Raw genomic sequence first — 11,690 nt, forward strand, 5'->3', positions numbered from 1 at the left:
GGAGAGGTCAGACCTCCCCTGCCCAGCTTCGGGCTGGGTGGGGGAGGAGAAGCCACGAGGCCGGAGGGAGGTAGGCTGGAGCCTTGGGCAGAGGAAGGGAGGCGATGGCTTGGACAAGAGTGAGTTTCCCCACAGAGATGGAAGGGTGGAAGAACTCGGAGAGGCATCGGGCAGCCCCCCTTTCCCAGGGGAGAGAGAGAAAGAGAGAGGTGCCAGCGCTATCTTGAAACTTGATAGCACCGGCCTGGCCGAGGAAGAGAAGGGGGGGCGGCAAGGGAAGAGTGCCCGGCCGGCGGAGCCAGCGTGGGAGTTCGAGATGAGCAGAGACTGTGATTTTAACCCTTCTGTGGGACGATGGAAACCTTGCAAATGCTGATCCTCCGGGAGTTGAAGGAGGAGAGACGGATAAGAGGAAATGCGCAAGTGTGATGCAGAGTTGTGCAAGTGAAGAAGGACTGAGAGAAGTTGAGAAAAATCCTAGGTGGAGGAGATGACGGAGTGGCTTTTGGCTGGACTTTTCTTGTATAGCCATGGACAGAATCTTTGCTGTAATACAGAGACTGCATTTTAGGGGGAGGCGGTGGCTTGATGCCAAAGGAGCGATGTGAGCGGAGACGACAGGCGATGAGGTGATGGTGAGACCTCTCGGCCCCAGGGGGTGAAATATTGGGGGGGGACTAGTGTCCCGAAAAGGTGAGAGACTGTCGTTTTCTCCTGGAACTGGGCGAAGCATCCTTGAAAGGGGAAACCCTAAAAGCAGCTCTGGTCCATGTGCAGTGGTGAGAGCACTGAACATGGAAGGAAGAAGTCACGAAGGTGGTTGCTGAGTGACGTGGAAACACAGCTGGACTCGGCTGTGTTTCCAGGGGAATTTGCCTGTGGTGCAAGGGGACTCTTCTCTCCTTAATGAAATGAGAGGTGATTGTCGGAAGGGTGGAGATGGACTGAGTTGATTATTTGAAGGGTGATGGACTGGATAAAGATCTAAGGTTTTGTGTTATTCTGTGGGAAATTGAGTGGGGGGAGGAGAAATGTTTGAAAGGTTTCCATTCTGCTCTGTGTGTTAATTTTATTGTAGTTATATGATAATAAAGTTTTTTTTTTCTTATTCATAAGTGGAGGCCTGCTTTGCTCTGTCTCTGATCGCATCTCACAGCAGACACCAGGGAAGATAGGTTTTCATGGGGGCACTGGCATTGGGCCAGCGCCAAACCATGACAAGGGGACAGACAGCATCAAATCCATGTGTCTTGCGGGGCCTGTAAGTTTTGTTTCTGTCATGGTTTGGCGCTGGTGCAATGCCAGTGCCCCCATGAAAACATAGTCTCCCTGGTATCTGCTGTGAGATGCAATCAGAAACAGAGCAAAGCAGGCCTCTAATTGTGAACAAAGGAGGAAAAAAAACTTTATTATCTTACAACTTTAATAAAATGAACACACAGAACAAAATGGAAACCTTTCAAAAAACATTTCTCCTCCCCCCACTCAATTTCCCACAACATAAAATCAACCCTTAGATTTTTACCCAATCATCACCCTTCAGATAATCAGCTCTCAGTCCATCTCCACCCTTCAGACAATCACCTCTCATTTCATCAAGGAGAGAGGAGTCCCTCTTGTGCCACAGGCTTCCCCTGGAAACACAGCTGAGTCCTTTTGTGTTTCCACGTCACTCAGCACCACCTTTGTGACTTCTTCCTTCCATGTCCAGTGCTCTCACTGCTGCACATGGACCAGAGCTGCTTTTAGGGTTCTCTTTCCAAGGATGCTTTGCCCATTTCCAGGAGAAAAATGAGAGTCTCTCACTTTTTTGGGACACTAGTCCCCCCCAATATTTCACCCCCTGGGGCTGAGGGGTCTCGAGAGCAAAGCTCTTCCTCTCCACTGAAGATCGAGGGCACCACCACCCTCCTCACCCATCGTCTCTGCTCACATCACTCCTTCGCTGCTCTCCTTCGGCACCAAGCTATCGTCTCCCCCTAAAATGCAGTCTCTGTATTACAGGAAAAATTGTTCTGTCCTTGGCCATACAAGAAAAGTCCAGCCAAAGGCCACTCCATCATCTCCTCCCACCTAGGATTCGTCTCAGTTTCTCTCAGTCATTCTTCACTTGCACAACTTTGCATCACACTTGTCCATTTCCTCCTATTTCATCCCTATCTCTCTTCTCATTCAGCTCCTGGAGGATCAGCATTTGCAAGGTTTCCATTATTCCATAGAAGGGTTAAAATCACAGTCTCTACTTGTCCAGAACTCCCACGCAGGCCCTGTCGAACACTCTTCTTGCCACTCCGCCCTTCTCAGCCAGGCCAGTGCTATCAAATTTCAAGGTGGCACTGGCACGCTCTATCTCTACCTCCTGGGAAAGGGGGCTGCCCGATGCCTCTCAGAGTTCTTCCACCCTTCCACCTCTGTGGGGAACTCACTCTTGTCCTGCAGGGGCCAGGGGCCTTCACCTCGCTTCTCTGGCCAAGGCTCTGGCCTACCTCCCTCCGGCCTCGTGGCTTCTCCTCCCCCACCCAGCCCGCAGCTGGGCAGGGGAGGTCTGACCTCTTCATCCACCGGAACCTAGAGAGAGTTCCCCTGGTAGTTCTTTGCTTTTAACCCCTGTGTTCTCAGAGGCATATCCATATCCTCAGTGGCCAAACCAGGTGCCAATATTCACATCTGAGCACCTATTGGTTTGACCACTACCACCTCCCAAAAAACTCACTTCCTTTCAAACCATGACAGTTTCATAACAAATGGTCTGAGACTATGCTGGAGCAATTTAAAGCTCTTTTCTATCTGCATTAAAATGCTTTGGATATTGGACTAAAACACTTTTACAAACAGGTAGCTTAATTTTTGTAGTTCCTTTTAAAAGGGAAGATCATGCAAGTGTCGTTATATTGCAGGTTAACTTCTGTGATTCAGTAAGGATCATGTAGTTATTGAAATATGCATGCCATGCTGCTGGCAGCACTATTTACAAAGGGTATCCCCAGAGAGACCTTGAGAGATGTTTTATTCTTAGTTACAGGCTAAATTCCAGACTTCTTTGCCAATAGGAGGGAGAAAATTATATTCTCTGCTTTCCTAGCTTGGTGTGGAGCTCTTACTGGAAGGCTTTCCACACCTGGATGGATTAAAGTTCCTGCTAAGAACTGTTCATGATCAGCTGGATTTAGGAGGTAAATGGCACAAGGTGCTGCTCTTTTCAGGACACACCCATTAGGAAAATTCACCTGAGCACTTTTAGTACAGGAACCTTGCACAGTTCCTTCCTGGCTTTGCTCTTACACTCTTCTCAGCAATGAAGTAATTCAAAGTTGTGTTGTGGGACCTTGCAGGATTCTTGAGTGATGTGCATGAAGAGACATCAGCTGTCTCAGGGAACAGGGAGTGGGCCCTTTCTCCTTCTGGCGGTGTTACATATTCATTTTTGAAGGTCACCTGGCTACAGTAAATAGGCTTTTTCCCTGACTGCATCCTCACCCGACAAAATGTTGGGTCAGACCTTGTTCTGTGGTTGGCAAACTGAGGCCCAAAGGTACATTTTGAGCATACATGGTCCTGGTGCTTGAGCTGAGGGGCTCTGCCACCTGCTATCTGTCAGCTACTTCAATGCCTTACAGGTGCACAAGGGAGGCTTTTTTGTTAGAGGTCACAAACTTTGCGAGATCTTTACTGGCTAGACATTAAGCAAGCAGAGAACTCATGACAAAATCTGTTTAAAGACTAAGTGAATACAGGTGAAGGAGGAAACTGAAGGAATGAAGAAAAATTGGTTTGTGGTGAGAACTTTTCTTGCACATCAGCAATTTCATTGTACTATTGGAATATTACAAATATTGCTGACTGGACATGCCTTGGCTTGCCTGGCCCTGCATCTGAGCCAAATAGTGGTGTTATTGATGTATTAAAATTCATGTTCAAATAAATATTGTACCTGGGAAATATATGTATATAAACAATCATGTATGTTTCGGGGTTTGATACAAAAAGCACCTGGACTCTTAGAAATCTTACACAGGAATTGGGAGATCGGTTACTTCATTAGAATGTAGCTTCCACAGGCGTCCACTGAATAGAAACCCAAATTAGCAAGTGAAGGGGAACCTCTCCTGTAGAAATTCTAAGCTAGTCTCAGAGCACCCAAGCCATCACCGGCCTGTACTGATCACAGATAACTGAAGACGGTGTAGTTCCCATAAACTACCTAGTGTATGAATACCTGGTTCCTGTAAATTCACTAGCATGTGAAAGCAAGGTTCCCATAACTCTTATTTTACATGTATGTGTTCCCGGACACGTGTTGTGTATTCCAAGGTAGCTTTGTCCAAGTAGAAGACAGGAGTCTATGACCACTGGACGGAGGACAAGGGAACTGCATGAATATCGAGTAGCTCTCTGGACTTTGCTCTGTCTGCTCGACAGATAGGATTCTTCTAACACCGGAGGACCATATGACTATTCGCTGATGAAGAAAAGAACAAAAGAAAATTGGCTTCGGGCAAGAAAAGTAGTATAAAACCTGGACTCACTCGAACGGACTTTGTGAACTAACCATTTCTGATGAGAAAGGGGTCAGAGCTGTGTTCACCCAGAGTTGAGTCCCAGGCTCGGCTCTGTTCCTTTGATTTATGGCTGACAAAAATTGTGATCCGATACGCAAAATAAATTCTATTTCTTTTTGTTACCCTTTAATTTGGCTCTCACAAGTTATTGATTTGGCCTAATTTGGGTTTCATCTATAACAGTGGCAACTGAGGTGTTTCACCGCAGAGACACTATTGGCTAACTAGATGTTGCAGCAGAGCCCATGAGGACAAGTCCAGGCATGTTAGAGCTCCGGTAATGGCGGGATGGAGTTTTCCTCTCCTAGAGGTCCACTCTCAGGTTCCCTCTGACGGAGAAGCTTTAAGGCGATAGTGACGGAGGAGTCAGTTCTGATAGACAGTTTTAATCCAGAGTTTTTACTGTAGCCTGCAGGCCTCTGAATGTAGCAACAGCTCTAACAGAACTCTCGACCACGTGGCCTGTTCGCCCTTTTATCTGCAGGAGAGGGGGAGGGAATGGAGAGGAAACCCACCAACCGGGTACGGGAGAGGAGGTCCCAAGGAGCAAAGGATTGTCCAGTGCTCCCCCACGGTGGAGGGCATCTTTTGAATCTGCCCAATCACTCGATGCCCTCCTGGAATTCCAGGATTGACAGACAGTGCTCACAGTGCTCATCAGGGGTCAGGGTGGGGAAAGGAGAGGTGATTGACACTCCTGGGGGAAGGAATCTTCAGTGAGTAACCCAGGGTTTCTGGGGCAAACTATGACATCACACCGCAACACTGTACTACCCTTTTTTCTTTCTACTTTCCTTTTTTTCAACTTCTGCTTTTGGGGATATGACATCATGAAGAAACATTCTAAAAAATTTAGGCAGCAGTGAATAGCCATTCTGGGTGTTATGCAGGATTAGTTCCAAATTGTTAAATAGGAACGAGTATCCTGGGTTAGTGGATTTTAAGCTTTTACAAATAGGCTCTTCAGCTGTTACTTGCATCCACTAATGTTTGTAAGACGAACAATGATATTGTGATTATTTTCTCTTAGGAATCTTAGCACACACAATCTTTTATTTTCATTGCAGCTGCATGGCTGTAGAATAGCTTCCCTCTGTGTGTTTATACAATACCAACCTATAACCTCCTGTTACTTGGAGTCTATCCACAATTTAGTCTTATATCAACCATGTACCTTCCTAAATAATAATATTGCTATAGGACATCTGTGGGTTTTATCCAAATATAATAGGCTTATGTTTTCTTCTGTATGCTTTGTTTGTTCAGGCCATTGATACACAAACTTTGCTTGTCTTATGTGGTTTTTAGCCACATTCCTGTGTCTCAGGAGGTACCTTGGTCACTCCTTGGCCCAACAGAGAACATTGTGGTGCTGTTGGACAGAGTAGTGCAGCCAGCAAGAAGAAACTTTTCTGAAAGTTTCTTCTGAAAGAAACACTTCAGAAAAGTGAGGACAACCTCCTCTGTTCACTCACACAGGGTAAGATCAGTAATGTTATTTTAATTGCCATAAAGCTCTGGACCCCCTTGCATTTGCAGGTGCACAAATACAGGCTGCAGAGCAGAAAGTCAGTCTGATTACTCTGCAAATGTACTTATGGACAGACAACAAACACAAGGGACTTTACTGACTCTTTGTGTTAAATCATATACTTTTATTAGTCAAAGGATAAAATTCGGACAGGGAATTGAAGGCATGTTTAAACAGTGAGGGGTAAAATGAACAGGAATGAATAAACATGAAATGAACATAACATGAAATGAATGAATAGCTGCAGAGGGATGAAAATGTTTTATAAATGTATTTTGAAGTCTTGTAGTGCTTATGTGACTTTCATGCCAGCTAACTTAGAGCTGCGGTTTATGGTAATTAGGTGACTTCAGTTGCTCACTGATTTCCTGTTACCTTGTATTTACACACTTGGTGTTAGCCATATGCTGCAAAGAAATGCTATTTCCCCTGATTTGCAGATATAAGTCAGACCAAGTAAGCCACAAACTCTCAGTGGAATGTGGATGCTGAACTCCTTGCTGTCAGTGGGAAAGGAAAAGTAGCCCAAAAACTTTTAGGAGTCAGATCCTTACATTGTGCACCTGTGGCCTCCCAGGGCAATATCTAATTTTGGGCATTTCTTTCTTCTATAAACAATTCTCCCCTAATGCATGTGTGTGAATCCAGCCTTATGCAAGGCAAGACTTCCAAAGCCTTTCAGACTACAGTAGACAGGGTCTTCCTAAAATCCACGCCAGTCCCTGTGGTTTACTACATTTTTATAAACTGCTCCTAATATACCATTGCTGTGTGAGTTGTCATTCTATGCCAGCAAGGGAGCTGTGCAAATCATTAACTTAGGATGGTCTGTTGGAGAGGTCGGGCTCAGGAGGGCTGCATTTGCTCAATGTCTGAAATGAATAATTTACCTGCAAACATAAGCAACAAGGACCAGGAAGTGGCTATGCAAAGTAAGATTTCTGAGTAAATACCTTTTTCTTTATGGTTTTCTCTTTAATAGCTCTTCAACATTGTTAGGTATGATTACACATTCAATACCTGAGGTAAAAAATCCAGAAAATCTGTCAAAATAGCATGAAGGTGGACTCCTACCAACACTGATTTCTGGAAGAAAATATTGATAATTCTTGTTTTGTGAGATACACTAAATGAATATACAAAGGGAAGCAAAAAAAACCTGTTTTGCTTGGGATACAGCTTTCTCTGTGATGCTAATTCTGTATCTTGGGCAATAAGACAAGAAATGCAATGATTTCCAAAGTCTCTGTTCTCTCAGCAGCCTCCACCAGTACCAGATACTGGAATACTCTCCCAGTATCACTGGGAATCAAAGAACCACATCAAACTTGATTTTCCTACCCACAGTAGCAGAGTCCCTGATACTCTGACTGAAGATCAGTCTAGAAGAGTATTTGTTGAACTTCTGTTCATTTTTCTGAGTTTGCTTTTCCCATAGCAAATTGCTGTGCAGAAGGAAATAATTTTCACGTTACTTCTGTACTGGTTTCATTCTATGTGCTGAAGGGTTTTGTTTGTTTGGTTGGGTTTTTTAAAGAGAAAAGACAGAAGAATAAGCAGAAATATCTTATTTTTATATATTTCAAGTGCATTCAAGTCAGTAGAGTGGCTCTCAAGGAGGCAGAAGAGACGTTAAGACCACACTGACCTTAGCTCAAATGCCTCCATTGCACAGAGTAGGACTTATGCTTAAGTGGTTTGTTGAATGGGGTTAAATTTTAGTGTGTTAAATTTTAATTTTAAGGGTTATCATGGCATAACCTATTTTTTATAAAGTCCTCACTACACCTCCACAGCTGAATGAATGGAAATGCCTCTTTCAGCACTGCACCTCTGTTTGCAGCATAGTCTTTCAAAGCATGGAAACCTTGGTTTGGAGCCAGAGAGGTAAAATGATGCAGTGGCCACTTGCTGCCAGCCCTGACAACAATTCCTCCAAGGTCACTCAAGATAATAGATGTAATAAGAATTCATACCTAGTCTGAGCATTTTTACATGAGAAAAAATGCCAACCCAACAAAAATAATAACCCCAAAAATCACCAAAAAAAAATTGTTAAGAGTTGACTTTGATGTAACAGAAAGGAAAAAGAGCTATTGTAAGCAAAGGAGTCAGGACAAAACCAGAAACTTCCAGAGCATATGTTTACAAGAGCAAATAGTGACAGGACAAAGGGGAATGGCTTCACACTGACAGAGAGGAGATTTAGACTGGATATTGGGAAGAAATTGTTCCTTGTGAGGGTGCTGAGGCCCTGCCACAGGTTGCCCAGAGAAACTGTGGCTGCCCCATCCCTGGAAGTGTCCAAGGCCAGGTTGGATGGACCTGGTGCTTGGAGCACCCTGGGATAGTGCAAGGTGCCCCTACCCACGGCAGTGAGGTTGGAACTGGGTGATTAAGGTCCCTTCCAACCCAAACCATTCTGTGATTTTATGATGTTTAGTAAGTGAGGCTTCTGTCTCTCTGTGATTACAACTTTTAGTTAAGGAGAAAATACCACAAGTTACATCAACATACTGACAAATTCCTATGCTAAATATGATACTGACAAATTCCTATGCTAAATATGATACAAACACTGTACTGACCTCAGAAAATGAATCATTATCAAAGCAAATACGTGTGTGTATATCTTTGAAAGTGTTTGTGCCTTTGTACATGAGTCTGAATTATAGGTGGGGGCTTGGCATTGAACAGTAAAAAAGAGGCGAAACAGTGTATTAGTCTTACATTTCATTTTTCAAGTTACAGCCATGTCAGACATCTGACAGAAAATCTTGGTGGCTCTCAGAAATTGTTTGCATGTGCCTGTGCATTTATTTCCCGGTAGAATTAGTGGGATGTTTTTAGCCTCTAATGCCTAGTGCCCACCTGAGATACAGACAGGGACACTGCTTCCTCTCCAAGAATGTGAGCTGTATGTCCTTTCTTTGTCAGGAGATCACTTCAGGTGCCTGGGGTGAGGTGACTTCAAAAGGGAACATTCCCAAATCTCTGCTCACATGGGAAAATGGCACACATGAATTGTAGCATAGATTATGCATTGAGCAGTCCTGTCCCTCAGAGGGATACCTGCTCATCACAGCATTTATTTTAAACTTTAAATAGGATGGTGGTATTCTGATCCACATCCGAGCTGCAGAATCCAGCTTAGTGGTCAAGCTACTCTGGCATAATTCTCCAAAGCCAATTCCAAAAATATTAACCTTAAACTGGCCCATGGCAAGCTGATATTTGCAGGATGGCTCTTATTGTCACTCCTGGATGAAACGGTAGAGGCAAAAATGTTCTGCAGAGATGGGAATGTCAGCCTCTCAGACCAGCTGATAGGAATGTCTTTGGTTTGGTGTGTCCTGAAGTTCATGCAGTCCCAAATTCCTAATTTAGGACAACACATACCAGGTGTCACTGAGACAAATCCATTGTGTCTCATCAAATGTTTTGTAGTCCCTTCTGCCTCCTGGCTGTTTCACAGGATTATTCTATATGCCTGTCCTCTAACTGGAAGAAAAATTCTCCACTTGTGGGAGATTTGGATCGTTTCTGGGCCTTGCACTGACAGGGCAGGAGTGAAGGCCATCACTTCTCAGCTGGAATGAGATGAACTTGCTGCCAGGCAGGCAATGAGGGCTGTCCCTAGAGCACTTCTGGGCCCCACCCTGATCTCCCCTAACCTCTGCAATGACAAAAAGACGGAGACACTGGAGAATTCATGTGAATACCGTCAGTGCCACCTACTGCTCTCTGTCACAAGTACAGTATGTGTGCATCAGTGACTGCTACAAACCCCTGTCCTTCCCTCCTCTCTAATTTGACTCAATGTCTACGCATTTTTAACATCCATGTCTGATTTTTTTCCCCCACAGTTAATTTAGGCAAACGTGGAAACCACAGTTCTGTTCAGAGCAAGCCAGTCCTAGACAATTATCTCCTCTTAAATTTCCTCACATGGAAAGCTTCTTCCCCTACAGGCACTTTCTCACTTGCAGCCAGGGAGACTGAGGTTGATATTCCAAGAAAAAAAGGTTGTCTGGAGTGGTTCTAGGTGGAAGGACTGGGCTATGAAGACAACATCCACATCCTTACTTCTTGGGGTGTTATACTGAGTTAGTTTTTGCAGAAAACTTTGCTCTACCCAAATAGGAGTTGGATCAAAGTGTGCAGACTAGACAACAGCCTAGAGGTAACAGTTTCAAAATGAGATTTAGGTAGGGCAGAATGCACACCATCGTTCCTAAATTACTCTCTCCTAGAACTCTGGGAAATTTGGGAAAAACAATACACACACTTTGTATATTTCTCTTCAAAGACGTTGCAAACTCAGCCTTCTTATTGTCCAGTATTCTTACAAACAAAATTATTTCACTTCTGTGGGCTGAAAAATAATTTAGTGGGGTAACAACTGGTGTCTGGCAGAATTGGAACACAATGAATAATGTATTACCAAAGGGCATCTGTATAGTTTGTGATAAGAACAATATGAGAAACTAGGCTGGACTCAAAACCAGTCACACTGGTTTCCAGATTTCTGGGAAATATTTTAATCAATGTTATATTTTAAAAACTAGTCTTTCTGGTATGTTTCCATCTCCCCACTTCAGCAGCTGGCCTCTGTTAGGTGAAAAAGGAGCAAACTGGATGATCATAGTCACAACCTTTCCCTGCTCTGTGACAAAAATGACACATTGTTCTAGTGGCAGCAGAACGTCACTTTCAGCACTTGCGTCTCACTGCACTTCACATAGAGGACAGCTAAAGGTTGCCCTTCTTAATGTTAGAATACAGCTTTTCTTCTGAAGAGCTTTTATTTTGTCTTACTATATGCGCACCCAGATAACTCCAGCTGCACCCCAAATATCCCACAGTTAATCCTTGCAGGCCATAAATATAATGAACAGGGCCCTTTGCCCTCTAGCAATTAAGAGCATTTGCAGGGCTGAAAGTTTCTGGACTATCTGTTGGAGCTCACCTTTTCTGGGCACCTCCAATACTTTTCCCTCACTAACAGAAAAGCAGGAATTTGGGATGGCATTGTGTGAAAAAAACCCATCCTTCTTTAAGACATGCAGATTGGATAAAATGAAATGTACTCAGAATACGAAGGGATGCTGATGTTCACTGTGCTACTGAGCACTTTGTATCAGTTAAAAACTCCATTATCTCCAAACTGCCAAAGTTACTCCCAGGTTCACTCAAGGATGACATTGCCAGTGCTTGTGGAATTATCTCATGGTATCTGACCATTCTTTCTAACTCCTTCACCAAGGTTTAAGGAATTATATCATCTTTTGTCAAATTCAAATAGTAAAAGAATTATCATCTTATTACAAACAGAAGCTGGAAAAACATGACACTCAAGAACCTGAAATCCACAGACTATGTGAGGAGCTTGAAAAACTTTCTGCTAAACTTTAGTTCACTGTTGTAAAATTATTTGCATGTTTTTCAGGCTTTTGAATGCTTAGGAACATTGGTATGTCAGTGAACCAGCACCACTCATTATCTGGCATCACTACCAGAGATTTTTTTTAGAGGGATAGAACACCTCTCCTATGAGGAAAGGTTGAGAGAACTGGGAATATTCAGGCTGGAGGAGGCTG

Source organism: Motacilla alba, chromosome 1A, assembly GCF_015832195.1.
Source record: "Motacilla alba alba isolate MOTALB_02 chromosome 1A, Motacilla_alba_V1.0_pri, whole genome shotgun sequence".
Taxonomy (NCBI): domain Eukaryota; kingdom Metazoa; phylum Chordata; class Aves; order Passeriformes; family Motacillidae; genus Motacilla; species Motacilla alba.